The sequence below is a fragment of the Arachis ipaensis genome, chromosome B10, assembly GCF_059453495.1.
Source record: "Arachis ipaensis isolate K30076 ecotype BB chromosome B10, ASM5945349v1, whole genome shotgun sequence".
In the NCBI taxonomy this organism is placed as follows: Eukaryota; Viridiplantae; Streptophyta; class Magnoliopsida; order Fabales; family Fabaceae; genus Arachis; species Arachis ipaensis.
Window position 1 is genome coordinate 93,652,226 of NC_142435.1, and position 26,658 is coordinate 93,678,883.

The 26,658-nt window shown below is 40.0% G+C and overlaps 1 non-coding gene across 1 annotated transcript; it reads right to left on the reverse strand.

Annotated features, from left to right (window-relative positions):
* Window positions 1–17,460: 17,460 nt before the first annotated feature.
* LOC148580905 (small nucleolar RNA R71) lies at window positions 17,461–17,564 on the reverse strand. Its single transcript, XR_015895223.1, has one exon. It is a non-coding gene; the product is annotated as a small nucleolar RNA R71 (small nucleolar RNA).
* Between the last annotated feature and the right edge of the window lie 9,094 nt (window positions 17,565–26,658).

The following is a 26,658-nucleotide window of genomic DNA, read 5'->3' on the forward strand; positions in this document are numbered from 1 at the left end:
GGGTTTAGAGACTCATGCCGTCAGAGAATACAAAGTTTAGATCTGAAATGTCATGAGATACAAAATAAGTCTCTAAAAGTTGTTTAAATACTAAACCAGTAGCCTAGGTTTACAAAATATGAGTGGACTATGATGGATGATGCAGAGATCCACTTCTGGGGCCCACTTGGTGTGCTGGGGCCCACTTGGTGTGTGCTGGGGCTGAGACTTTAAGCAATTCACGTGCAGAGGCCATTTGTGGAGTTGAACGCCAGTTTTTGTGCCAGTTTTTGGGCGTTCAACTCCAGTTTTTGATCCTTTTCTGGCGCTGAACGCCAGAATTGGGCAGAGGACTGGCGTTGAACGCCAGTTTACGTCATCTATCCTTGTGCAAAGTATGGACTATTATATTTTGATGGAAAGCCCTGGATGTCTACTTTCCAATGCAATTGGAAGCATGCCATTTCGAGTTCCGTAGCTCCAGCAAATCCAATTTGAGTGCAGGGAGGTCAGAATCCAACAGCATCAGCAGTCCTTTTTCAGCCTGAATCAGATTTTTGCTCAGCTCCTTCAATTTCAGCCAGAAAAATACCTGAAATTACAGAAAAACACACAACTCATAGTAAAGTCCAGAAATATGAATTTTTCCTAAAAACTACTAGAAATAGACTAAAAACTAACTAAAACATACTCTAAACTATATGAAATTATCCCCAAAAAGCGTATAAAATATCCGCTCATCACAACACCAAACTTAAACTGTTGCTTGTCCTCAAGCAACTAGACAAATAAAATAGAAGACTAATAGGTTGAGAGGCAATAATATCTCAGAGTTTTTGAATGAAGCTCAGATTCTAATTAGATGAGCGGGACTAGTAGCTTTTTGCTTCTGAACAGTTTTGGCATCTCACTTTATCCATTGAAGCTCAGAGTGATTGGCATCTATAGGAACTCAGAATTCAGATAGTGTTATTGATTCTCTTAGTTCAGTGTGATGATTCTTGAACACAGCTTCTTTATGAGTCTTGGCCGTGGCCCTAAGCACTTTGTTTTCCAGTATTACTACCGGATACATAAATGCCACAGACACATAACTGGGTGAACCTTTTCAGATTGTGACTCAGCTTTGCTAAAGTCCCCAATTAGAGGTGTCCAGAGTTCTTAAGCACACTCTTCTTTTTGCTTTGGACCTTGACTTTAACCGCTCAGTCTCAAGTTTTCACTTGACACCTGCACGCCACAAGCACATGGTTAGGGACAGCTTGGTTTAGCCGCTTAGACCAGGATTTCAGTCCTTTAGGCCCTCCTATCCACTGATGCTCAAAGCCTTGGGATCCTTTTTAGTTGCCCTTGCCTTTTGGTTTTAAGGGTTATTGGCTTTTTCTGCTTGCTTTTTTTTTTTTTTCTGCAAGCTTTGTTCTTTGCTGCTTTTTCTTGCTTCAAGAATCATTTTTATGATTTTTCAGATTATCAATAACATGTCTCATGTTCATCATTCTTTCAAGAGCCAACATATTTAACAGTCTTAAACAACAAATTCAAAAGACATATGCACTGTTCAAGCATTCATTCAGAAGACAGAAAGCATTGCCACCACATTTAACTAATTAGAATTTCTCTTATTAAACTCGAAATTTTATTGCCTCTTATTCAAAAGATCTACTATTTTATTCATGTTTGCTGATGATGAGAAAAATAGACTATAACTTAATTGGGGATAAAATCAAACTAGACACTAATTACTACTAATGATCATGTAATGAAGACACAGACATAGATAAGCACTTATCATAGAGAAAACGAAAAACAGAGAAAGTAAGAACAAGGAATGAGTCCACCTTAGTGATGATGGCATTTCCTTCTTGAGGCACCAATGATGTTCTTGAGCTCTTTTATGTCTCTTCCTTGCCTTTGTGGCTTGATTCCTAGTGATTTTTGGTATTTCTATCCTCAGTTGCTTCCAATAATTATGTGGAGGGAAGTGCATCCTCTGAGGTATCTCTTGATTTGCAGCCACATGTTCTACCACTGAGCTATAGATCCTTTACATAATTGTTTTACCACACCAAACTTAGAATGTTGCTCGCCCTCGAGCAAAAGAAGAGGGAATTGCACACAACTCTGGGCGTTCAGCGCCAGGTTGGTGCCCATTTTGGGCGTTCAACGCCCATTTACTAGCCATTTCTGGCGTTGAACGCCAGAATCATGCTCTGTTCTGGCGTTGAACGCCAGACAGGTGCTTCCTCCAGGGTGTGATTTTTCTTCTGCTGTTTTTGATTCCGTTTTCAATTTTTAATATTTATTTTGTGACTCCACATGATCATGAACCTAATAAAACATGAAAAATCATGAGAATAAATAAAAATTGGGTTGCCTCCCAACAAGCGCTTCTTTACTGTCCTTAGCTGGACTTTGCTGAGCTTTTAATCTAGCTTCAGCCTTGAGCATTCTTGCTCAGTGTTGCCTTCAAGATAATGCTTGATTCTCTGTCCATTGACAATGAACTTCTTATCAGAATCAATATCTTGAAGCTCCACATAACCATATGGTGATACACTTGTAATCACGTATGGTCCCCTCCACCGGGATTTCAGTTTCCCGGGGAATAGCCTGAGTCTAGAGTTAAACAACAGAACCTTCTGTCCTGGTTCAAAGATTCTAGATGACAGCTTTCTGTCATGCCACTTTTTTTATTTTTCTTTATATAGCTTGGCATTTTTGAAAGCTGTGAATCTGAACTCCTCTAGCTCATTTAGCTGGAGCAATCGTTTTTCTCCTGCTAATTTGGCATCTAAGTTTAGGAATCTGGTTGCCCAGTAGGCCTTATGTTCTAGTTCCACGGGCAAGTGGCATGCCTTACCATACACGAGTTGGTATGGAGAGGTCCCTATAGGGGTCTTGAATGCTGTTCTGTAAGCCCACAGAGCATCATCCAAGCTCCTTGCCCAATCCTTTCTACGGGTATTTACTGTCCGTTCCAGGATTCTCTTTAATTCTCTGTTAGAGACTTCAGCTTGCCCATTGGTTTGTGGATGATATGGAGTGGCCACTTTGTGGCGAATTCCATACCGAACCATGGCAGAGTAAAGCTGTTTATTGCAGAAGTGAGTGCCCCCATCACTGATTAACACTCTAGGGACACCAAACCTGCTAAAGATATGTTTCTGGAGGAACTTCAGCACTGTTTTAGTATCATTGGTGGGTGTGGCAATAGCCTCAACCCATTTTGATACATAGTCAACTGCCACCAGAATATAAGTGTTTGAGTATGATGGTGGGAAAGGTCCCATGAAGTCAATTCCCCATACATCAAACAACTCTATTTCCAAGATTCCTTGTTGAGGCATGGTGTAACCATGAGGCAGATTACCAGCTCTTTGGCAACTGTCACAATTACGTACAAACTCTCAGGAATCTTTATAGAGTGTGGGCCAATAGAAACCACATTGGAGAACCTTGGTGGCTGTTCGCTCACCTCCGAAATGGCCTCCATATTGAGATCCATGGCAATGCCATAGGATTCTCTGTGCTTCCTCTCTGGGGACACACCTACGGATAATTCCGTCTGCACATCTCTTAAAGAGATAGGGCTCATCCCACAAGTAGTACTTTGCATCAGTAATTAGTTTCTTTTTTTGTATTCTATTGTACTCCTTGGGTATGAACCTTGCAGCTTTATAGTTTGCAATATCGGCAAACCATGGTGCTTCCTGAATGGCAAATAGATGCTCATCAGGGAACGTCTCAGAGATCTCAAGGAAGGGGAGGGACGTCCCTTCCACTGGCTTTATCCGGGACAGATGATCAGCTACTTGGTTCTCTGTCCCTTTTCTGTCTCTTATTTCTATATCAAACTCTTGCAGAAGCAATACCCATCTGATGAGCCTGGGTTTTGAATCCTGCTTTGTGAGTAGATACTTAAGAGCAGCATGGTCAGTGTACACAATCACCTTTGATCCTACTAAGTAGGATCTGAACTTGTCAATGGCGTAAACCACTGCAAGTAATTCCTTTTCTGTGGTTGTGTAATTTTTCTGGGCATCATTTAAAACGCGACTGGCATAATAAATGACATGCAGAAGCTTGTCATGCCTCTGTCCCAATACTGCACCAATGGCATGATCACTGGCATCACACATTAGCTCAAATGGTAATGTCCAGTCTGGTGCAGAAATGACTGGTGCTGTGACTAGCTTAGCTTTCAGTGTTTCAAACGCCTGCAGGCACTCTGTGTCAAACACAAATGGCGTGTCAGCAGCTAGCAGATTGCTTAGAGGTTTTGCGATTTTTGAAAAATCCTTTATAAACCTCCTATAGAATCCTGCATGCCCCAGAAAGCTTCTGATTGCCTTAACATTGGCAGGTGGTGGTAATTTTTCAATTACCTCTATTTTTGCTTGATCCACCTCTATTCCCTTGTTTGAGATTTTATGCCCAAGAACAATTCCTTCAGTCACCATGAAGTGACACTTTTCCCAGTTTAAAACTAGGTTGGTTTCTTGGCATCTTTTCAGAACAAGTTTTAGGTGATCAAGACAGGAGCTGAATGAGTCTCCATATACTGAGAAGTCATCCATGAAGACTTCCAGAAATTTTTCCACCATATCAGAGAAAATAGAGAGCATGCATCTCTGGAAGGTTGCAGGTGCATTGCATAGCCCAAAGGGCATCCTTCTATAAGCAAACACTCCGGATGGACATGTGAATGCTGTTTTCTCTTGATCCTGGGGATCTACTGCAATCTGGTTATAGCCTGAGTAGCCATCCAAAAAGCAGTAATAATCATGACTTGCTAGTCTCTCTAGCATCTGGTCTATGAATGGTAAAGAAAAATGATCCTTTCTGGTGGCTGTATTGAGCCTTCTGTAGTCAATACACATGCGCCACCCTGTAACTGTTCTTGTAGGAACCAGTTCATTTTTTTCATTATGAATCACTGTCATGCCTCCCTTTTTTGGGACGACTTGAACAGGGCTCACCCAGGGGCTATCAGAAATGGGATAAATAATCCCAGCCTCTAGTAATTTGGTGACCTCTTTCTGCACCACTTCCTTCATGGCTGGATTTAGTCGCCTCTGTGGTTGAACCACTGGTTTGGCATTATCCTCCAATAGGATTTTGTGCATGCATCTAGCTGGGCTTATGCCTTTAAGGTCACCTATGGACCACCCAAGAGCTGTCTTGTGTGTTCTTAGCACTTGAATAAGTGCTTCCTCTTCCTGTGAATTTAAAGCAGAGCTTATGATCACTGGAAAAGTGTCACCTTTCCTAGAAATGCATATTTCAAGGATGGTGGCAGTGGCTTGAGCTCTGGTTTAGGAGGTTTTTCCTCTTTTAGAAGAACGTTCAGAGGCTCTTTCATGTCCCCTGAATCCTCCAAATCAGGCTGAACATCTTTAAAGATGTCTTCCAACTCTGATTCGAGACTCTCAGCCATGTTGATCTCTTCTACCAAAGAGTCAATAAGGTCAACTTTCATGCAGTCTGTTGATGTGTCTGGATGCTGCATGGCTTTGACAGCGTTCAACTTGAACTCGTCATCGTTGACTCTCAGGGTTATTTCCCCCTGTTGGACGTCAATGAGGGATCGTCCAGTTGCTAGGAAGGGTCTTCCTAGAATGAGAGTAGCACTCTTGTGCTCCTCCATTTCCAGCACAACAAAGTCAGTGGGAAAGGCGAATGGCCCAACTCTGACAATCATGTCCTCAATCACGCCTGATGGGTATTTAGTGGAACCATCAGCAAGTTGGAGACATATCCGGGTTGGTTTAACTTCTTCAGTTAAGCCAAGCTTCCTGATAGTGGATGCAGGTATCAGGTTGATGCTTGCCCCAAGATCGCATAAAGCTGTCTTGGTGCAATCACCTTCTAATATGCATGGCATCAGAAAACTCCCAGGGTCTTTAAGCTTTTCAGGAAAGCTTTTCAGAATGACTGCACTGCATTCTTCAGTGAGGAGAACTCTTTCTGTTTCTCTCCACTCCTTTTTATGACTCAAGATCTCTTTCATGAACTTGGCATAAGAAGGTATTTGCTCAAGTGCCTCTGCAAATGGAATCTTTATTTCAAGAGTCCTTAGATAATCTGCAAAGCGAGCAAATTGCTTATCCTGCTCCTCTTTCCGGAGTTTTTGAGGATAAGGTATCTTGGCTTTATATTCCTCAACCTTAGTGGTTAAAGAAGCCTTTTTAGAGGGGTTGTTATCATCACTTGTGTGTGTCTGATCCCTCACTGGCAATTGAGTGCCAGAGTCAGACGCTGGAGTGACGTTAGACGCCAGCTCACTGTCTGTTCCTGGCGCCTGAACGCTAGAAATGTGCCCCTGTTGGGCGTTCAACGCTGGATTCTGCCCCATTTGGGCGTTCAACGCCAGATTCTTGCCCATTTCTGGTGTTGAACGCCAATCCTGCCATGTTTCTGGCGCTGAACGCTAGTTTTGGGCATGGTCTGGGCGTTCAGCGCCAGCCTTCCACCCATTTTATGGCGTTTTAGTGCCAGAATTATTTTTTCCTGGGCTCTTACTGTCCTCAGGGGAATCTTTGGTGGGTCACTCATTTCTTGAATTTTTGATGCCTTGAGGTGGGGTATTTAATGTTTTCCCACTTCTTAATTGTACTGCTTGGCATTCTTCTGCTAGTTGCTTTGATAGCTGCTGCTTTGTTTGCTTAAACTGTTCGTCCATATGTATATTAGCTATCCTTGTCTCCTGTAACCTGTCTTTGAATTCAGCTAGCTGCTTTGTTAGAAAATCTAATTGCTGATTGAATTCAGCAGCTTGTTTTACAGTACTGAATTTAGCAGTTACTGTTTTAACCTCTTCATTCATGGAAGGGTTGCTGCCTAGATACAGATGCTGATTCCTGGCAACTGTATCAATGAGCTCTTGAGCCTCTTCAATTGTCTTTCTCATATGGATAAATCCACCAGCTGAGTAATCTAGAGACATCTGAGCTCCTTCTGCAAACCCATAGTAGAAGATGTCTAACTGAACCCACTCTGAAAACATTTCAGAGGGGCATTTTCGTAGCATCTCTCTGTATCTCTCCCAGGCATCATAAAGAGATTCATTATCTCCTTGTTTAAAGCCTTGGATGTCCAGCCTTAGCTGTGTCATCCTTTTTGGAGGGAAATATTGATTCAGGAATTTTTCTGTCAGCTGTTTCCATGTTCTTATGCTGGCCTTAGGTTGGTTATTTAACCACCTCTTAGCTTGATCTTTTACAGCAAATGGAAACAGTAATAGTCTGTAGACATCCTGATCTATTTCCTTATCATGTACTGTGTCAGCAATTTGTAAAAATTGTGCCAGAAACTCTGTAGGTTCTTCCTGTGGAAGACCGGAATACTGGCAACTTTGCTGCACCATGATAATAAGCTGAGGATTCAACTCAAAGCTACTGACTCCAATGGAGGGTATGCAGATGCTACTCCCATATGAAGCAGTAGAGGGGTTAGAATATGACCCCAGAGTCCTCCTGGACTGTTCATTTCCACTTATGTCCATGATGGATCTATGGATATAACTTGGACTGATTTACCTTTTTATTTATTTTATTTTATAAGAAGTAAATACTTAAATAAAATAAAATAACTAAAAAGAATTTGAATTTTGAAGTTAAATATTTTTTTTTCGTAAAAGAAAATAAAAATTAATTAGTTAAAAAAAATTTTTTTTTTTTTGAAAAAGAGGGAAGATATTTTCGAAAATTAGAGAGAGAGAGAGAGTTAGTTAGGTAGTTTTGAAAAAGTTAAGAAACAAACAAAAAGTTAGTTGGTTAGTTGAAACAAATTTTGAAAAGATAAGAAGTTAGGAAGTTAGAAGAGATATTTTGAAAAGATATTTTTTTTTTTGAATTTAGTGAGGAGAGAGAAAAACAATAAGATAGTACAAGATTTAAAATTTTTAGATCTAATGCTCCTTGTTTTCGAAAAATTTGGAGGGAAAACACCAAGGAACACCAAACTTAAAAATTTTAAGATCAAGACACAGGGAAAACTCAAGAACACTTTGAAGACTCACAAGAACACAAGAACATGAAGGAAGAACACCAAACTTAAAATTTTTAGAAAACCAAACCAAAATTTTCGAAAATCAAAGGGAAATCAACAAGAAAACACCAAACTTAAAGTTTGGCACAAGATTTAATAGAAAAAATATTTTTGAAAAAGAAGGTTTTGAAAAGAGTATAAAAGATTCTAACCCAATTACCAAGAACACAGATTAACGCTCTAGCCAAATGAGTTATGGGACCTTCAAAAATTTTAAGAAAGATTATTTTTGAAAACACCAAACTTAAAGTTTGGCACAGGATTTAATAGAAAAATTATTTTTGAAAAAGTTTTTAAAAAATATGATAGCCAATTATCATGAACATAAACACCACGTTCTAAATAACTGAGCTATAAGTTTAAAGTATTTTAACAAGGGATAAATAATAAAAGACTCTAAACCAAAAAAAAAAGAAAGATTTTTCCTAATCTAAGCAACAAAATAATCCGTCAGTTGTTCAAACACGAACAATCCCCGGCAACGGCGCCAAAAACTTGGTGCACGAATTGTGAATCACACTTTTCACAACGCGTACCACTAACCAGCAAGTGCACTGGGTCGTCCAAGTAATACCTTACGTGAGTAAGGGTCGAATCCCACGGAGATTGTTGGTTTGAAGCAATCTATGGTTATTTTGTAAATCTTAGTCAGGAAGTCAATTATGTTTATCAATTGAATTGTGAGTAACCAGTAGAGCATAAATTAAAAGTTACTTGTTGTACAGTAATGGAGAATATGTTGGAGTTTTGGAGATGCTTTGTCTTCTGAATCTCTGCTTTCCTCTGTCTTCTGATTCACGCACACACGTCCTCCTATGGCAAGCTGTGTGTTGGTGGATCACCATTGTCAATGGCTACCTTCCATCCTTCCAGTGAAAACTACGCTCACGCGCTCTGTCACAGCACGGCTAATCACTGGTTGGTTCTCGATCCGGTTGGAATAGGATTTACTATCCTTTTGCATCTGTCACTAACGCCCAGCCTTCAGGAGTTTGAAGCTCGTCACAGTCATTCAATCCTTGAATCCTACTCGGAATACCACAGACAAGGTTTAGACTTTCCGGATTCTCATGAATGCCGCCATCAGTTCTAGCTTATACCACGGAGATTCTGATTAAGAGATCTCAGAGATACTCATTCAATCGGATATAGAACGGAGGTGGTTGTTAGGCACACGTTCATGGTTTGAGGAAGGTGATGAATGTCACTGATCATCACCTTCATCACAGTTAAGCGCGAATGAACATCTTAGATAGGAACAAGCGTGTTTGAATAGAAAACAGAAATACTTGCATTAATTCATCGAGACATAGCAGAGCTCCTCACCCCCAACAATGGGGTTTAGAGACTCATGCCGTCAGAGAATACAAAGTTTAGATCTGAAATGTCATGAGATACAAAATAAGTCTCTAAAAGTTGTTTAAATACTAAACCAATAGCCTAGGTTTACAAAATATGAGTGGACTATGATGGATGATGCAGAGATCCACTTTTGGGGCCCACTTGGTGTGCTGGGGCCCACTTGGTGTGTGCTGGGGCTGAGACTTTAAGCAATTCACGTGCAGAGGCCATTTGTGGAGTTGAACGCCAGTTTTTGTGCCAGTTTGGGCGTTCAACTCCAGTTTTTTATCCTTTTTTGGCGCTGGACGCCAGAATTGGGCAGAGGACTGGCGTTGAACGCCAGTTTACGTCGTCTATCCTTGTGCAAAGTATGGACTATTATATATTTCTGGAAAGCCCTGGATGTCGACTTTCCAATGCAATTGGAAGCATGCCATTTCGAGTTCTGTAGCTCCAGAAAATCCAATTTGAGTGCAGGGAGGTCAGAATCCAACAGCATCAGCAGTCCTTTTTCAGCCTGAATCAGATTTTTGCTCAGCTCCTTCAATTTCAGCCAGAAAAATACCTAAAATTACAAAAAAACACACAACTCATAGTAAAGTCCAGAAATATGAATTTTTCCTAAAAACTACTAGAAATAGACTAAAAACTAACTAAAACATACTCTAAACTATATGAAATTATCCCCAAAAAGCGTATAAAATATCCGCTCATCAGTCTATTAAGGTGCGGTGTAGGTTGGCGTTTGCCAATATGATGGTGATGACCATGGGATCGTCGTGTCCCGTGATGATGCCGGACGCGTCCTCCTTAGTGAAAGTTATCGCTGGGATGTTGAGTGCTTCCTCCTCTCCTTCGACATGATATACTTCTTTGAGATACCTTTTGCGGGAAGATTTGGAGATCCCTCCTGCTGCGAATCCGCCATGTATCATGTGGACATGTCTTTCTGGTGTCCGAGGTGATCGTTTTGTTCGCTCGGTATCTTCATCCCTTCGCCTTTTTCTTTGATCATCATCTCAGGTGGCCAGGAATCGATCTAATTTTCCTTCCCTTACCAATTTTTCTATGATATTTTTTCAGTCGAAGCATTCGTTGGTGGCGTGTCCTCTGACCCGATGATATTCACAATATTCCTTCCGATTTCCTCCTCCCCTTTTTCCTTTGAGGGGCCGTGCTGGGGGGATTTTTTCTGTATGGTAGACTTCTTTGTATATTTCGACTAGGGATGCTCTGAGGGGAGTATAATTATGGTATTTTTTAATTTTCTCCCCTTGTCGGTCTTCTTTTCTTTTGGATTCCTTGTCTCTGTCACGGTAGGAGGCCCCCGATTTTGAAGTCTGTCCTAACCGAGCGTTTTCTTCCATGTTGATGTATTTTTCTGCTCGTTCCTGCACTTCGTCTAAGGAGGTCGGGTACTTTTTTGATATAAACTGGCTGAAAGGTCCCTCTCGTAGGCCGTTGATAAGTCCCATGATGGCGGCCTCTGTGGGTAAGCTTTGTATGTCCATGCATGTTTTGTTGAATCTTTCCATGTAGTTGCGGAGGCTCTCCCGATCTCCTTGTTTGATCCCTAGTAGACTGTGGGCGTGTGAGTTATTACTTGACGATAATTCGGTATACTTGCTGAAGGGAAATTTGTTAAGAGACAAGTTTCCGTGCTATCAAGTTTATAGCCATAAACTTGATATGCGGAAAACTTGTCTCGCAACAAATTTCCTTCGGCAAGTGTACCAAATTTGTCGTCAAGTAAAAACTCACAATAGAGTGAGGTCGAATCCCACAGAGATTGATTGATCAAGCAACTTTAATTAGAGGAATGTTCTAGTTGAACGAATCAGAATTTGAGTTGAGAATTGCAGAAAATTAAATGGCGGGAAAGTAAATGGCAAAAACAGTAAATGCTGGAAATAAAGAGCTGAATGTAAATGGCAGAAAGTAAATTGCAGAATCTTAAATGGGAATGGGGTAATTGCTCATAAAAGTAAATGCAGAAATTAAAGAGAATGGGTAAGATCAGAAATGGGAGTTCATTGGGCTCAAGAGATGTTGCATTCTCCGGATCAAGTTCATTTTCATCTCTTCCTCAATCAATGCATTCATTGATCTTCTTGGCAATCTTAAGTGATCGAATTACAATTCCTTGTAATTCAATCTCTCAAATCTTGATTAATAGCCAATTCCTTGGTCAATTGCTCATGAGAAGAGATGAAGTATGGTCACTGATTATACCACATGCATTTCCTAAATCAAGTGTTGGAAGGATTATAGTCACATATCCATCCACACCCAATTTGGTCCAGCATGAGAAAGCATTTCTAGCATGATCCCTTCATTCCTTTTTCAAGGTTCAGAAGAGATCCAAGTATGAATAGCTTCTTTTCCAAGATAACTACCCAATTGGATGAAGATCGAAAGCTTTCTAGTAAAATCAAGAGAAAAGATAGAAGAAGGAGAATGAAAAGTAAAATTGATCCATCAAATTACAACAGAGCTCCCTAACCCAATGAAAGGGTTTAGTTGTTCATAGCTCTGGAAAATGAAAACAAAGATGGAGAATACATGCTGAAAGTAAACTAGAAGTGCAGAGAAAGTAAAATACAAAGAGTAATTCTAGGCCAAAGGCTCCCTAAAGTTTTCAGCCCCCTAAACTAATTAAAAGTTACTCCTATATATACTACTCTTCTGATCTTCTTGTTGGCTCTTCAAGTCTTAGGTATGGGCTTTTGGATCCTAAGTTTGAAGCAGTTATCTTCATTATTGGGCTTGGCTTTGCTTGTAGAGAGAAAGTTTGAAGTAGGCAGGGACTTTTAGCTCAGGACGTTAGTGGTTTTAACGTTAAGTGAAAGTGTGGGTTCGAGAACGTTAGTGACAATCACCTTTTTCACTAACGTTGCTCACCCAAGTATGAGCCACGTTAACCTCAACGTTAGTGGCACAAACGTTACCACTAACGTTGCCTTTTGGTCCTTCGCACATGTTATTGGGACTTACCTTTCCCAATAACGTTGATAAACCTCCCCCTTCCCTACGTTAGAGTCCACGTTAACTTAGTTAACGTGGCTCTCAACGTAAGCTTGCCACTCTTTCGAGAACGTTAGTGACACTTACCTCTGTCACTAATGTTCCAATGTGCCCCTCTTTCTCACATTAGAGTCCACGTTAACTAAGTTAACGTGGCTTCTAACGTAGTCATGCTAGCTATCTCCAACGTTAGTGACAAAGGTGAGTGTCACTAACGTTGGCTCATTACCTCTTTATCCACGTTAGCTTCCACGTTAACTAAGTTAACGTGGGAGTTAACGTTGCTCATGGTGGCTCTTGGTGGTTCACCCCAATGTTAGTGACAAAGGTAAGTGTCACTAACGTTGGCGACCAATTTCTCTCTCCAAGTTAGCTTCCACGTTAACTAAGTTAACGTGGCAACTAACGTGGCCAATTATGAGCTTGGTCCAACGTTAGTGACAAAGGGGAGTGTCACTAACGTTAGCCTTATTGTCTTCTTCCACGTTAGAGTTCACGTTAACTAAGTTAACGTGACTCTTAACGTGGGCTATGATGGCTTCGAGGGTGTTATTGGCGATTACTTTTCTCATTAACTTTGCAAGTTAGCTCCCATTCCACGTTAGAGGTCACGTTAGTTAGATTAACGTGGCTGCTAACGTGGTTCTTCCTTGCTTCTTTTGTCCTGAAATCAAGCAATAAAGTGCATCAAAGTTCTAATCCATGTCATGGGAAATGCAACATCCAATTTGTCATTAAATTCATGCAAAATCCTCGTGAAATCATGTAAAGTGCACAATGTATGCTTGAATCAAGATGTAAGTGAATATCTACCCAAAAAGAGCTTATTTTCTAAGAAAATGCATGAAACTACCCTAAAAACAGTAAAGAAAAGGTCAGTAAAACTGGCCAAAATGCCCTGGCATCACAACACCAAACTTAAAGCTTGCTTGTCCCTAAGCAAGTACTGGAACAAGAGAATGATGAATGGACTGCCAAGAGAAATGAGTCATTCTTGTGGAAGTCATGTTTCTGGTTTTATGGTGGTTTCATGCATAGCAACTTATGTTCATTCCTTGACTGGCTTTCAGACCTTTATCATGTCCTAGAATACTCACTGTGATTGTATCCCATGAGACTTTTATTCATTAATCCTTTTGTTGTCATTTCAGGGCTTATTTGTGTTCTTAGGCTAAGTGCTCTGTAAGGGGGCAACTCTTTAAAATAAGCTTTCAGCCAACACTCTCGAACCAGTTGGTTCAAGGTACTAGGTGTTGAAGCACCCCTAAGGACTTACTTCCTCAAGTCTCTCCCCCATACATACTGATGACAAGTCATCTTAGCCTATTTTCACTAGTCTTTTTCTTTAGTTTTCAATTGAATTATTCACTTTCTTGAGCCATAAACAAGCTAATTGGGTAGATTTTCATGTTTCCTTTGATTTAATCAACCATGTATAAATTCATGCTATTTCATGAGGTTTTATACTATAATTGTCACATATTATGAAAGAATGAATATCTCATGATTTTAAGCATAGCTTTGATGTGTTTGGTTGATTAATGATAGGTGAAGAAAGCTTGGAGAAAGGTTGAAGCAAGAAGGAATAGCTAGGAGTAAAGAGAGGACAATGGAATAAGTGAAATTGAACCAGGAAGCAAAAAGCTGGACCTAAAGTTAGTCTCAAACTTTTGCACAAACTTTTGGGTGAAAAGTTAGCCCCAACGTTAGCCCCTAACTTTTGGGCTAACGTTGGAACTTGAAAATCACTCCCTGGGCACCAAAAGTTTGCGCCAACGTTAGCCCCTAACTTTTGGGCTAACGTTGGCACATGAAAATCACCCCTGGGCACCAAAAGTTTGCGCCAACGTTAGCCCCTAACTTTGAGGCTAACGTTGGCATAAGAAAAACCTCCCTGGGCACCAAAAGTTTGCGCCAACGTTAGCCTCTAACTTTTGGGCTAACGTTGGCACATGAAAATTACAAGGGGAGGAGCAAAAGTTTGCGCCAACGTTAGCCCCTAACTTTTGGGCTAATGTTGGCGCCACAAGTGCACTAAGGAAGGCCAACGTTGGAGCAAAAGTTAGACCCCTAACTTTTGCCCCAACGTGGATAGCAGCAAGTTATGGTGGCTGATATGAAAAGTTAGACCAAAAGTTAGACCCTAACTTTTGCTCCAACTTTTACTCCAACTTTTGCAAAACTCCAACCCGGTTCATTTGGTTCACTTTGGTTCTTCTCCAAACTCCAAGAGCAATCAACCAAGGCCTCTTTCAACCCAATTCCACCAAGAGCAAAGGCCCAACTCAAGGCTTGAAGATCATTTGAAGAAAGTGTATAAATAGGATAGAATTCAAGTTCTTCGGGAAGCTTTCCTTTGAATTTTTATAATAGTTTTCGGAGAGCTTTGGATATTGAGTGATCTTTAATTTCTTAGTCTTGGGGAAGGAGAATTCACTTCTCTTCCTCTTAGTTTTATTGCTTTCAATTTCAATTACAATTGTCTTGGATCTGAGGTTGGAGAATTGAAGAAATTCTGTTTCAATCTCATCCTTGGATCTCTCTGCTTTATTTACTTTTTGATTGAATTTAAATTCTGTTAAATTGCTCTTCATCTACTTTCCTTGCAATTTACAATTCCCTTGCAATTGTTCTTGTTGGATCTAGGAAGGCATTGAGATCTAGACTCGGTTTTCTAGTCTCTGGGTCCTGAGATCTGAACTTTCAATTTCTAATTCTCTGTCTACTGTTTTCATGTTCATTTACTTTTCTGCTTCAAGATCCGATTTAACCCAAACCCTCTTCCACTTCTCTGCTTGATGCAAATTTACTTTTCCTTGTTTAATTTCTGCAAATCCAAGTCCCAATCCCCTTTACAATTCAAGCTATTTACATTTCTTGCACTTTAAGATTCCGCAATTTACATTTCTTGCGTTCTAAGTTTCTGCCATTTAATTTCTTGTTCTTTAAGATTCAGCATTTAAATTCCTGTTCTCTTTAATTTCATGTCAATTACCCATTTCCTTTACTTTCCATGCAATTTGAATTCTGCAAATCACAAATCACTCAACCAAATCTTGATTCGCTTGACTAAATCAACCACTAAACTAAAATTGCTCAATCCTTCAATCCCTGTGGGATCGACCTCACTCCCGTGAGTTATTATTACTTGATGCGACCCGGTGCACTTGCCGGTTAGATTTGGGTGTTTTGGGAGAAATTCATTTTTCCACCAAAATAACCCATCACATACACACCACAGGCACATGGTTTGTTTATTTTCTTTCCTTGAGGTCTTGGTGTCCAGCACCTCTTTGGGTTACTAAATGTTCTGTAGCAAAGATTGCTCTTGATAGTGGACTTTCAGCTGATAATACCGGGTTAGTTAACCAAGTTACCAGTTGATAAAGCACCCCTGAGAGCTTAGTAATCCAAGCAGATCATTGGTACAGAACACCACAGACACATCCCTCAAGGCTCAAACCCTTAGTGCCTAGCCTCTTTTCTTGCTATTATTATTATTATTATTATTATTATTATTATTATTATTATTATTATTATTATTATTATTATTATTATTATTTTATTCTTCAACTTTGATTGTTCTTTCCCTTTTTCTTATTAGGATCTTATTATTTAGCTAGTCTCATGGGGTGCGTTCAAAGCATAGTATTCATGACAGATAGTTGTCTTCCCACCTTGTGGTTGAACCAACTTAGCTAACTTATGACCACACCACAAACTCAGGAACTTACTCCATAGTATGAACTCTACTCTAGTCTTTTATAAAACACTCATTCTTTTTTCATTTGATTCAAAAGGGGACAAGCATACAAATAAGCAAGGTGAAGATGCAACAGGTATCATGGACAGCACACATATGACAAAAGCAATAAAAAAAAACATTAAATTCTAACGATTTAAACTAATAAGTAACTATTAATCAAGGGCACCTTGGGACTTCCAATTTTTTTTAGCATTTCAATTTCTTGTCATTTACTTTTCCCGCCAATTTTACATTCCGCAATTCTCATCTAAATCTTGATTCCGCTCAACTAGAACACACTTCTACTCCGAATTGCTCACTCAACCAATCCTTGTGGGATTCGACCTCACTCTATTGTGAGTTTTTACTTGACGATAACCGGTGCACTTGCCGGAAGGAATTTTGCCGATCGTGCAATTTCCTAAATCGTAGCATAACTAGTTTATGCGCATCAAGTTTATGGCGCAGTTGCCGGGGATTGGTTTTCGATTGACAATTCTCAAATTGGAAGTTAACTAGATTGAGCATTTTTTTTGTTTTGATTAATTCAGTACACGTTACTTGTTGAATTTCAATTTCTGCACTCTGTTACATGCTTTCTTTCTTTATGCCTTTAAATTCAAGCAACTAACTCACTGACTCACTAACTGTTTGAATTAATTCCTCAATTGCTCTAACCATACTCTTCCATTAACCAAGAGTATTTCACTTGATTGTTGCCTGTGCTGTGTTCTTGTATGACAGGTAGGAGAGGAGAGACATCAACTCCTCCATATACCGAACCAGAGAGGACCCTTCATAGACTGAGAAGGGAAGCAAGAGGGAAGAGAGTACTGGGAGAAGAGGAATCTGAAGGAGAATCTGAGGACAATTTTGAGGAAGCTTTAGATCTCAACATGGATAGAGAAGTTCACAACCATGAGAGAGCTGATGGAAACAATGCCATTCCTGAGAGGAGGGTTCTTAGTTCATACATAAACCCAACCTCTGGGAATTGTGGTAGCATCATTCAGAAACCACCCATTCAGGCCAACAATTTTGAACTCAAACCACAGCTAATATCACTTGTGGAGAATCATTGTTCATTTGGTGGGAGTGCTAATGAAGATCCCAACCAACATCTCACAAAATTCCTGAGAATTTGTGACACTGTGAAGTCCAATGGAGTCCAGGAAGATGCCTATAAACTGCTTTTGTTCCCATTTTCACTTAGGGACAAAGCAGCTAAGTGGCTGGAATCATTCCCAAGGGGGAGTCTAACAACATGGGATGAGGTGGAAAGCAAGTTTCTGGCACGTTTCTACCCCCCACAAAAGGTCAATAGGCTTCGATCTGAGGTTCAGACTTTTAGACAACAAGATGGTAAAACTCTCTACGAGGCGTGGGAGAGATTCAAGGATTTGACAAGGAAATGCCCACCAGACATGTTCCATGATTGGGTGCAATTGCATATTTTCTATGATGGACTCTCTTATGAATCAAGGAAGGCTGTAGACCATTCATCAGGAGGTTCATTGAACAGGAAAAAGACTGTGGAAGAAGCCATTGAAGTAATTGAGACAGTGGCTGAGAATGAGTACTACTATGCATCAGAGAGGCACAACACTAAGAGAGTCATGGAGCTGAACCATGTTGATACAATTCTAGCCCAAAACAAGGTGTTTGCCAAGCAACTAGCAGAGCTTACCAGGCAATTAGAAACAAAGCAAGTAGCTGCAATACACACACAAGATCAAGAGGAAGTAAGCATTGAAGGAGGTGATTGGGAAGAGGCCAACTATGTGGGAAACCAACAAAGGCAATCATATGATCCACATTCCAACACTTACAACCCAGGATGGAAAAATCACCCAAACTTTGGGTGGGGGAACCAACAAACCCAACCACAAAACCACAAGCGTTACAACCACAACCAACATAACAATTCCACATACCAAAACTCCAACCAAAGATCATACCAAGCCACACAAAACACTTACTCCCAACCACCGTATCATGGCCAAAATAATCAACCTACCCAACCTAACCCGAACCAACAATTTCAAGATCAATTAAACAGGATAGAAGGAATGCTTGCAACCATGAGACAAGACATAACCGAATTGAAAGCTTTTAAGGAAGAAGTAAATTCTAACCTGCAAAACCAATGAGCTGCCATCCAGAAGCTAGAAAATCAAATTTTGTATTTGTCTAAGCAAACTCCTAGGACAAGCGTTTCTCATGCTGCCAAGGCTATTGCAAGGGAAGAATGTAAGGCCATAACCCTCAGAAGTAGAAAGAATCTAAAGGAGATCTCAAAGGAAACCACAGAGGATGAAGCAAGGGAACATGTGAGAGACAAGGAACAAGGACAATCTTTTACACCGTCCGCAACAAAAGAAAAAGAAAAAGAGGTCCTGAAGCCTTATACACCTAAAGCACCATATCCTCAACGTTTGATGAAAAGTGAAAAGGATGGTCAATTCTCCAGGTTCTTGGAGATTTTCAAGAAGCTCCAAATCAACATTCCGTTTGCTGAGGCAATAGAGAAAATGCCACTCTATGCAAAATTCTTAAAAGAATTAATGACCAAGAAGAGAAGCTGGAGAAATGAGGAAACTGTGTTGTTAACTGAAGAATGCAGTGCCATCATTCAGCACAAATTGCCTCAGAAATTGAAGGACCCAGGCAGTTTCCAAATCCCCTGCATCATAGGAGAAGTCATGGTGGAGAAGGCCTTGTGTGACTTAGGGGCCAGCATCAATTTGATGTCTCTAACAATGATGAGAAGAATGAAGATTGAGGAAGCCAAACCAACAAGAATGGCCCTCCAATTGGCAGATCGAACTTTTAAATTCCCTCATGGGATAGTTGAGGATTTGTTGGTGAAAGTGGGAGATTTTATATTTCCTGCTGATTTTGTGGTGTTAGATATGGAGGAAGAAGCCAAAGCTTCAATAATTCTGGGAAGACCCTTCCTGGCTACTGCTGGAGCCATCATAGATGTACAAAAGGGTGAACTCACTCTTAGACTACATGATGAGAAATTGGTGTTTAATGTATTCAAGGCATGAGCTATCCATTAGAATCACTAAGGGAATGCATGAGGGTGGATGTAGTGGACATTGCAGTACAAGAAACCTTTGAGGAAACAACAAAGGAAGTGGCAGAGGAGGAGTTCACCAAGGACATAGAAGTTAGTGACATCAAGGCTGCTGAAACAACCATGCCAAACATGCCAGAGATAGTGAAAGAAGAGAAGGAAGCACCAAAACCTGAGCTCAAAGCATTGCCCCCTAATCTCAAGTATGCATACTTGGGTAGTGATGAGAGTTATCCTGTTATCATTAGCTCTGCCCTGAGTCAAGAACAGGAAGAAGAATTGATTAAGGTGCTACAAACTCATCAAGATGCCATTGGATGGACCCTAGCTGATTTGAAGGGGATAAGTTCATCAATATGCATGCATAAAATCTTGTTAGAAGAGGATGCTAAACCCTCCATCCAAGCTCAGAGAAGATTGAATCCCGTCATGAAAGAAGTGGTACAAAAGGAGGTCATGAAGTTATGGCAGGCAGGGGTAATCTACCTCATTTCTGATAGCCCATGGGTTAGTCCCATCCATGTAGTACCCAAGAAAGGTGGCATAACTGTGGTGCCAAATGAGAAGAACGAACTCATACCCACAAGAACCGTCACTGGGTGGAGGATGTGCATAGACTACAGGAAGCTCAATGAAGCCACCAAGAAGGATCATTTCCCACTCCCATTTATGGATCAGATGCTTGAAAGGCTTGCCGGACATGCTTACTATTGCTTTTTGGATGGATATTCAGGCTACAACCAAATAGTAGTTGATCCTAGAGATCAAGAGAAAACATCATTTGTTTGTCCATATGGAGTTTTTGCTTATAGACGCATGCCTTTTGGATTGTGCAATGCACCTGCCACTTTCCAAAGATGCATGCTGTCCATCTTTTCGGACATGATTGAAAAATTTATTGAGGTCTTCATGGACGATTTTTCTGTGTTTGGAGATTCTTTTCCTAGCTGCCTACACCACCTTGCCTTAGTGCTTAAGAGGTGCCAAGAGACTAACCTAGTATTAAACTGGGAAAAATGTCATTTCATGGTCACAGAAGGAATAGTCCTTGGCCACAAAATCTCTAATAGAGGCATTGAGGTGGACAGAGCTAAGGTGGAACTCATTGAAAAACTACCTCCACCAAGTAATGTCAAGGCAGTTAGGAGTTTTTTGGGACACGCTGGTTTTTACAGAAGGTTTATTAGAGACTTTTCTAAAATAGCCAAACCTTTGAGTAACTTGCTTGTCTCTGATACACCCTTTGTATTTGATAAAAATTGCATGCTAGCCTATGAACTTTTGAAGCAAAAACTTTCCTCTGCACCTATCATTGCCCCACCTGATTGGAACTTACCTTTTGAACTGATGTGTGATGCATCAGACCTTGCTATTGGGGCAGTGTTAGGACAAAGGAAAGACAATTTGGTACATGTGATTTATTATGCCAGTAAAGTCTTGAATGATAACCAAAGGAATTACACAACCACTGAAAAAGAACTCTTGGCAATAGTCTTTGCATTTGACAAATTTAGATCCTATCTCATTGGATCTAAAGTCATTGTCTTCACTGATCATTCAGCTTTAAAATACTTACTTGCTAAACAAGAATCCAAACCAAGACTTATTAGATGGGTTCTTTTGTTGCAGGAATTTGACATTGAAATCAAAGACAAGAAGGGTGTAGAGAACAAGGTGGCAGACCATTTATCAAGGATACCATGTGAAGAAGGAAGCGCACAAAGCACACATATAAATGAGTGCTTTCCTGATGAACAACTCATGGTAATTCACAAAGCACCTTGGTTTGCAGACATAGCAAACTTCAAGGCCACTGGGAGTTTGCCGTTGGAATTTAACAAGCATCAAAGGAAGAAATTGGTAAATGATGCCAAATACTTCATCTGGGACGAACCATACTTGTTCAAAAAATGTTCCGATGGCATACTCAGAAGATGCATATCAGAGAAAGAAGGAAGGGAAGTCTTATGGGACTGCCATGGCTCCACTTATGGAGGACATTTTGCAGGAGAAAGAACAGCAGCTAAGGTGTTGCAGTGTGGTTTTTATTGGCCCACTATCTTCAAAGATGCAAAGGAACTAGTGAAGCACTGCCATGAATGCCAGAAAGTGGGGAACCTGCCAAGAAGAAATGAAATGCCACAACAATTCATTCTGGAACTTGAATTGTTTGATGTATGGGGGATAGATTTCATGGGACCCTTTCCCTCCTCATACTCAAATAATTACATTCTTGTGGCAGTAGACTATGTCTCCAAATGGGTTAAAGCAATAGCAACTCCAACCAATGATAATAAGGTAGTCATGAACTTCCTCAGAAAACACATTTTTTGCCGTTTTGGGGTTCCAAGAGCAATCATCAGTGATGGAGGAAGCCACTTCTGCAACAAACCATTAGAGGCATTGCTTCTAAAATATGGAGTCAAACACAAGGTAGCCACACCATACCATCCACAAACAAGTGGGCAAGCCGAAATATCTAACAGAGAACTCAAAAGGATCCTGGAAAAGACTGTGGGAACTTCAAGGAAGGACTGGTCGATTAAGCTAGATGATGCTCTTTGGGCATATAGGACAGCTTTCAAAACACCAATTGGAATGTCTCCTTACCAACTAGTATACGGAAAAGCTTGCCATTTGCCACTGGAGTTGGAGCACAAGGCATACTGGGCCTTGAAACTTTTGAACTTGGACAGCAAAGCTGCTGGAGAAAGAAGGATGTTGCAAATTCAAGAGTTGGAAGAGTTCAGAGCTGAAGCTTATGAGAATGCCAAAATTTACAAAGAAAGAGCAAAGAAGAAGCATGACAGCAACATAGCCCCAAGGAAATTTGAAGAAGGACAAAAAGTATTGCTCTACAATTCTAGGCTGAAGCTATTTCCAGGGAAGCTAAAATCAAGGTGGTCTGGACCATTCCTTGTCACCAAGGTCTCCACATATGGACAAGTAGAAATCATGGAAGAAAAGTCACAACGAACCTTCATTGTGAACGGTCAAAGACTCAAACATTACTTGGGAGATGTGGAGGAGAAGGACAAGGTTAAATATCACCTCAACTGAGGAAGCTGACCGTCAAGCTAATGACGTTAAAGAAGCGCTTGTTGGGAGGCAACCCAACCTGAGGTAATACCCTTTTGCTGTTTCTTTATTTGTTTCAATAAAAAGGGTGAAGTAGTTTCTGTGCATTGCAAAGAATTAAGTTTGGTGTTTCACACCAAACAATGAATTCGTGGATCAATAATTCAAAGGGGAATGTGTGACTCTAAGTTTGGTGTTCCACCATAAAGATCAACTGAACACAACAACCTTTGAATTATATGAAAAGAACAACCATTCTAAGCAGTCACAGAAATGCTTAAAACCCTTAGCAGCAACTTCATTCCAAAGAGAACTCAAGGATTCAAAGAACAGAGAAGTAAGTGGGAGACTAAGTTTGGTGTTCACACACCAACTTAAGACTCAGATACTTACCCACACATAGTTGAGCTAACCACTCAAGTGCTTGAAGAGCAAGCAACTTCATCACTCTTTGCAGGAAAGGAAACAAGGATCTTAAAACATGAAGCAACAATTAGGAGAAGAAGGAGAAATCAAAGTGTTTCCTGGCAACAAAGAGAAAACAAGGAATTTCACAAGGTGGTATTGTTCCTTGATAATTCTTTAAAAAGGGCAAAACAAAAGCATGCTTGTTCTGGTTTAAACTGTAAATGTTGAATCTTTCTGGAATGTGAAGTTTTTAGTATATTTGTCTGTTTATTGCTTTGAATAAAGTGAATGCCTAGATGTTTGGATATAACTTCACCTTCTTAATCAAATGCTTGCCATGCTTGTTCTATTTCCAAAAATAAAAGAAAAGTTTGAACAAAAGTAACTTGGCTCAATTAGTGACAAATCAAGTAGAATTAAGTGGTGGTATGCATGCTTGATTGTTTAAGTCACATCACTGGAAATAGAGTGTAGAATTATCATTTTTTTGTGTAGAAATTGAAAACTGTCTATGGATCTTGATGAATAAATGTCTTTGGCCATGAAAAAGAAAGAAAAAGAAGAAGAAAAAGCCACTGAAAAAGGGCAACCAAAAAGCAAAAAAAATTCAGAAAATAAGCTAGGCACCAATGGTTTGAACTTCTGAGACAAATGCCTGTGGTGTTTATGTATTAAGGATATGCTTGGATGAATAGGTTCTGAGGAGTGTTTCAACACTCGGTAACTTGGGTTAACTAACCCGGGATTATCAACCAAAAGTCCATTATCAAGAGCAACCAAAATACAAAACATTTAGTCACACAAAGAGGTGCTGGGCACCAATGTCTCAAGAAGAAATGTGAACTAAAATGCCTAAAGTGGATATGTGTAGTGCACTGATAAGAAAAAGAAAATGCCAAAGGCTTGTGCAACACATGAAACTAAGCAAACAAGGAGCAAAGGAGCTCTAAGAAAAGGAAAAGAAAAACAAAGAAGAGAAAAGTGCCAAGGACATAAGAATAACAAGAGGCCATAGCAGTGTTTGATGGATGCAATGAAAAAGTGATAATCTTACCTGATAAGTATGAAAAAGTGATGCTGCAACTTTCTGCATAAAACCCTTCTGATGAACTTCAAATGCTTGCTAATATAGCCAATGTAATTGCTTTCTGTTTCATACTTTCTTCTCAAATAACTCAGGACTTGCTTAGGGACAAGCAAGTATTAAGTTTGGTGTTGTGATGCCAAGGCATCTTAGGCTAGTTTCACTAGCATTTTTCTGTTAGTTTTAGTTGTTTTATGCATTTTCTTGAGCTTAAAGTAACCAAGAATGGTTAAATGAATAACAAAGCAATGAACCATCCAAACAGTATGATTTTAATGCAAAATCCATGAGTTTTAGTTATATTACTTGAATGCTATGAATGGAAGATTTCTCATGAAATTTTGCAAGACTTTGATGCAATTGTTTGGATGATTTCAGGGAAGAAGAGGCTAAGCAAGGAAGCAACAAAATCAATAAAGGAAGCTTGAATATCACATGTGGAGTTTAAGTTCCAGTTTAAGCCTAAACTGGAGCTTAAACGCCAGAATCAGGAAGGCTAAGAAATGCTGGAATTGAAGTTTAACCTCCAGTTTAACCTTAAACTGGAGGTTAAACGCCAGAATGAAAGTCTCACCAAAGAAGCATTTCCACGTTTAACCTCCAGTTTAACCTTAAACTGGAGGTTAAACGCCAGAAGTGAGAAGGACACCAAGGGGGGCAGTTCCACGTTTAACCTCCAGTTTAACCTTAAACTGGAGGTTAAACGCCAGAAAGGGGAAAAGCACCAGGGAGCCATTTCCACGTTTAAGCTCCAGTTTGACCTTAAACTGGAGCTTAAACGTGTTCGACCAAGTTTCTCCTCCAGGGTTGCTTTCTCCATTTCCACGTTTAAGCTCCAGTTTAACCTTAAACTGGAGCTTAAACGTGTTCGACACCTCCAGGGCTACCTTTCTAAGCTTCCACGTTTAAGCTCCAGTTTAACCATAAACTGGAGCTTAAACGTGTTCGACCTCCAGGGCTACCTTTCTCAGCTTCCACGTTTAAGCTCCAGTTTAACCTTAAACTGGAGCTTAAACGTGTTCGACACCTCCAGGGATACCTTTCTAAGCTTCCACGTTTAAGCTCCAGTTTAACCTTAAACTGGAGCTTAAACGTGTTCGACCTCCAAGATGCCTTCTTCCATTTCCACGTTTAAGCTCCAGTTTAACCTTAAACTGGAGCTTAAACGTGTTCGACCTCCAGGGCTGCCTTTTCTATCTCCACGTTTAAGCTTCAGTTTAACCTTAAACTGAAGCTTAAATGTGTTCGACTATATTACCCTCCAGGGCTGCCTTATTCCATTTCCACGTTTAAGCTTCAGTTTAACCTTAAACTGAAGCTTAAACGTGCTTCCACAAAAGGCATCACTGGAAGTGTTTAAGCTTAAACTGCAACTTAAACGCCACTCTTGGAAAAGGGTTTCTGGGCCAAAAATATTGCGGTTTAAGTTAGTATTTGAGCACAAACATTAACTTAAACTTACTCTGGTATGAAACCCAATTGAATATCATGGTTTATGGGATTGGGCCTGAAGGATTGATGAGTCTGAAATTTCAATTTATTGAGTCATGTGTCATTATTTGATTATCACTAAGTTGGCTCAATGAATGTTACAGAATTTGGATCAACAGCCTCATCAAGATTATGGATCATAAACCCAAGGCAAAAGGAAAGCAGGGAGAGGCATCAAAGCCCAAGAAACACAACAGAAGCTCAATATAGGAAGTGTATAAATAGGATAGAATTTAAGTTAGGAAGGGACTTTTACTCTTTCATTAGGCTAGTTTTCATATCTTTGTAGTTGAATTCAGAGCTATGACTCACTAAACCCCTTTCATTGGGTTAGGGAGCTCTATTGTAATTCAATGAATCAATAATAGTTTATCTTCTTCTTCAATCTTTTCTCTTGAATTTTGTTAGAAAGCTTCTCGATCTAATTCCATTGGGTAGTTGTCTTGGGAAAGAAACTACCCATAATTGGAATCCTTCGGAACCTTGGGAAAGGAATGGAGGATTCATGCTAGAGAAGCTTTCTCACAGTGAATTGGATTGGGGTTTGGATGGATATTGTGACATGTAATCCTACCAAATTGTGGTTCATGAAACTGTGTGGTATAATCAGTGATCGAGCATCATCTCTTCTTATGAACATTTAAACCAAGGGATTGGGAATTTGTTTGTTTTTAGAGAGAATTGGTGAGCCAAGGGATTGGGATCCAATCATATAAGATTGCCAAGCAAAATTCAATGAACGCATTGGTTGAGGAAGAGATAAACATGTTTTGATTCGGAGATCTCAATATCTCCTATACCCAATGAATTCCCCATTTCTGATTTCCACTTTCTCTTTACATTCTGCAACTCAATTCATGCAATCACCCCCATTCCCTTTTAATTTCAGCAATTTAGCTTCTGCTCTTTAATTCATGCAATTTAAGATTCCGCCATTTCAATTTCTTGTCATTTACTTTTCCCGCCAATTTTACATTCCGCAATTCTCATCTAAATCTTGATTCCGCTCAACTAGAACACACTTCTACTCCGAATTGCTCACTCAACCAATCCTTGTGGGATTCGACCTCACTCTATTGTGAGTTTTTACTTGACGATAACCGGTGCACTTGCCGGAAGGAATTTTGCCGATCGTGCAATTTCCTAAATCGTAGCATAACTAGTTTATGCGCATCAAGTTTATGAAACTAGCCTAAGATGCCTTGGCATCAGGTGACAGGAGGAATAGTCCTTGGCCATAAGGTTTCTAACCAAGGCATTGAAGTGGACAGGGCTAAAGTGGAACTTATTGAAAAACTACCTCCACCCAGTGATGTCAAGGCAATTAGAAGTTTTTTACGGCATGCTGGCTTTTACAGAAGGTTTATTAAAGATTTT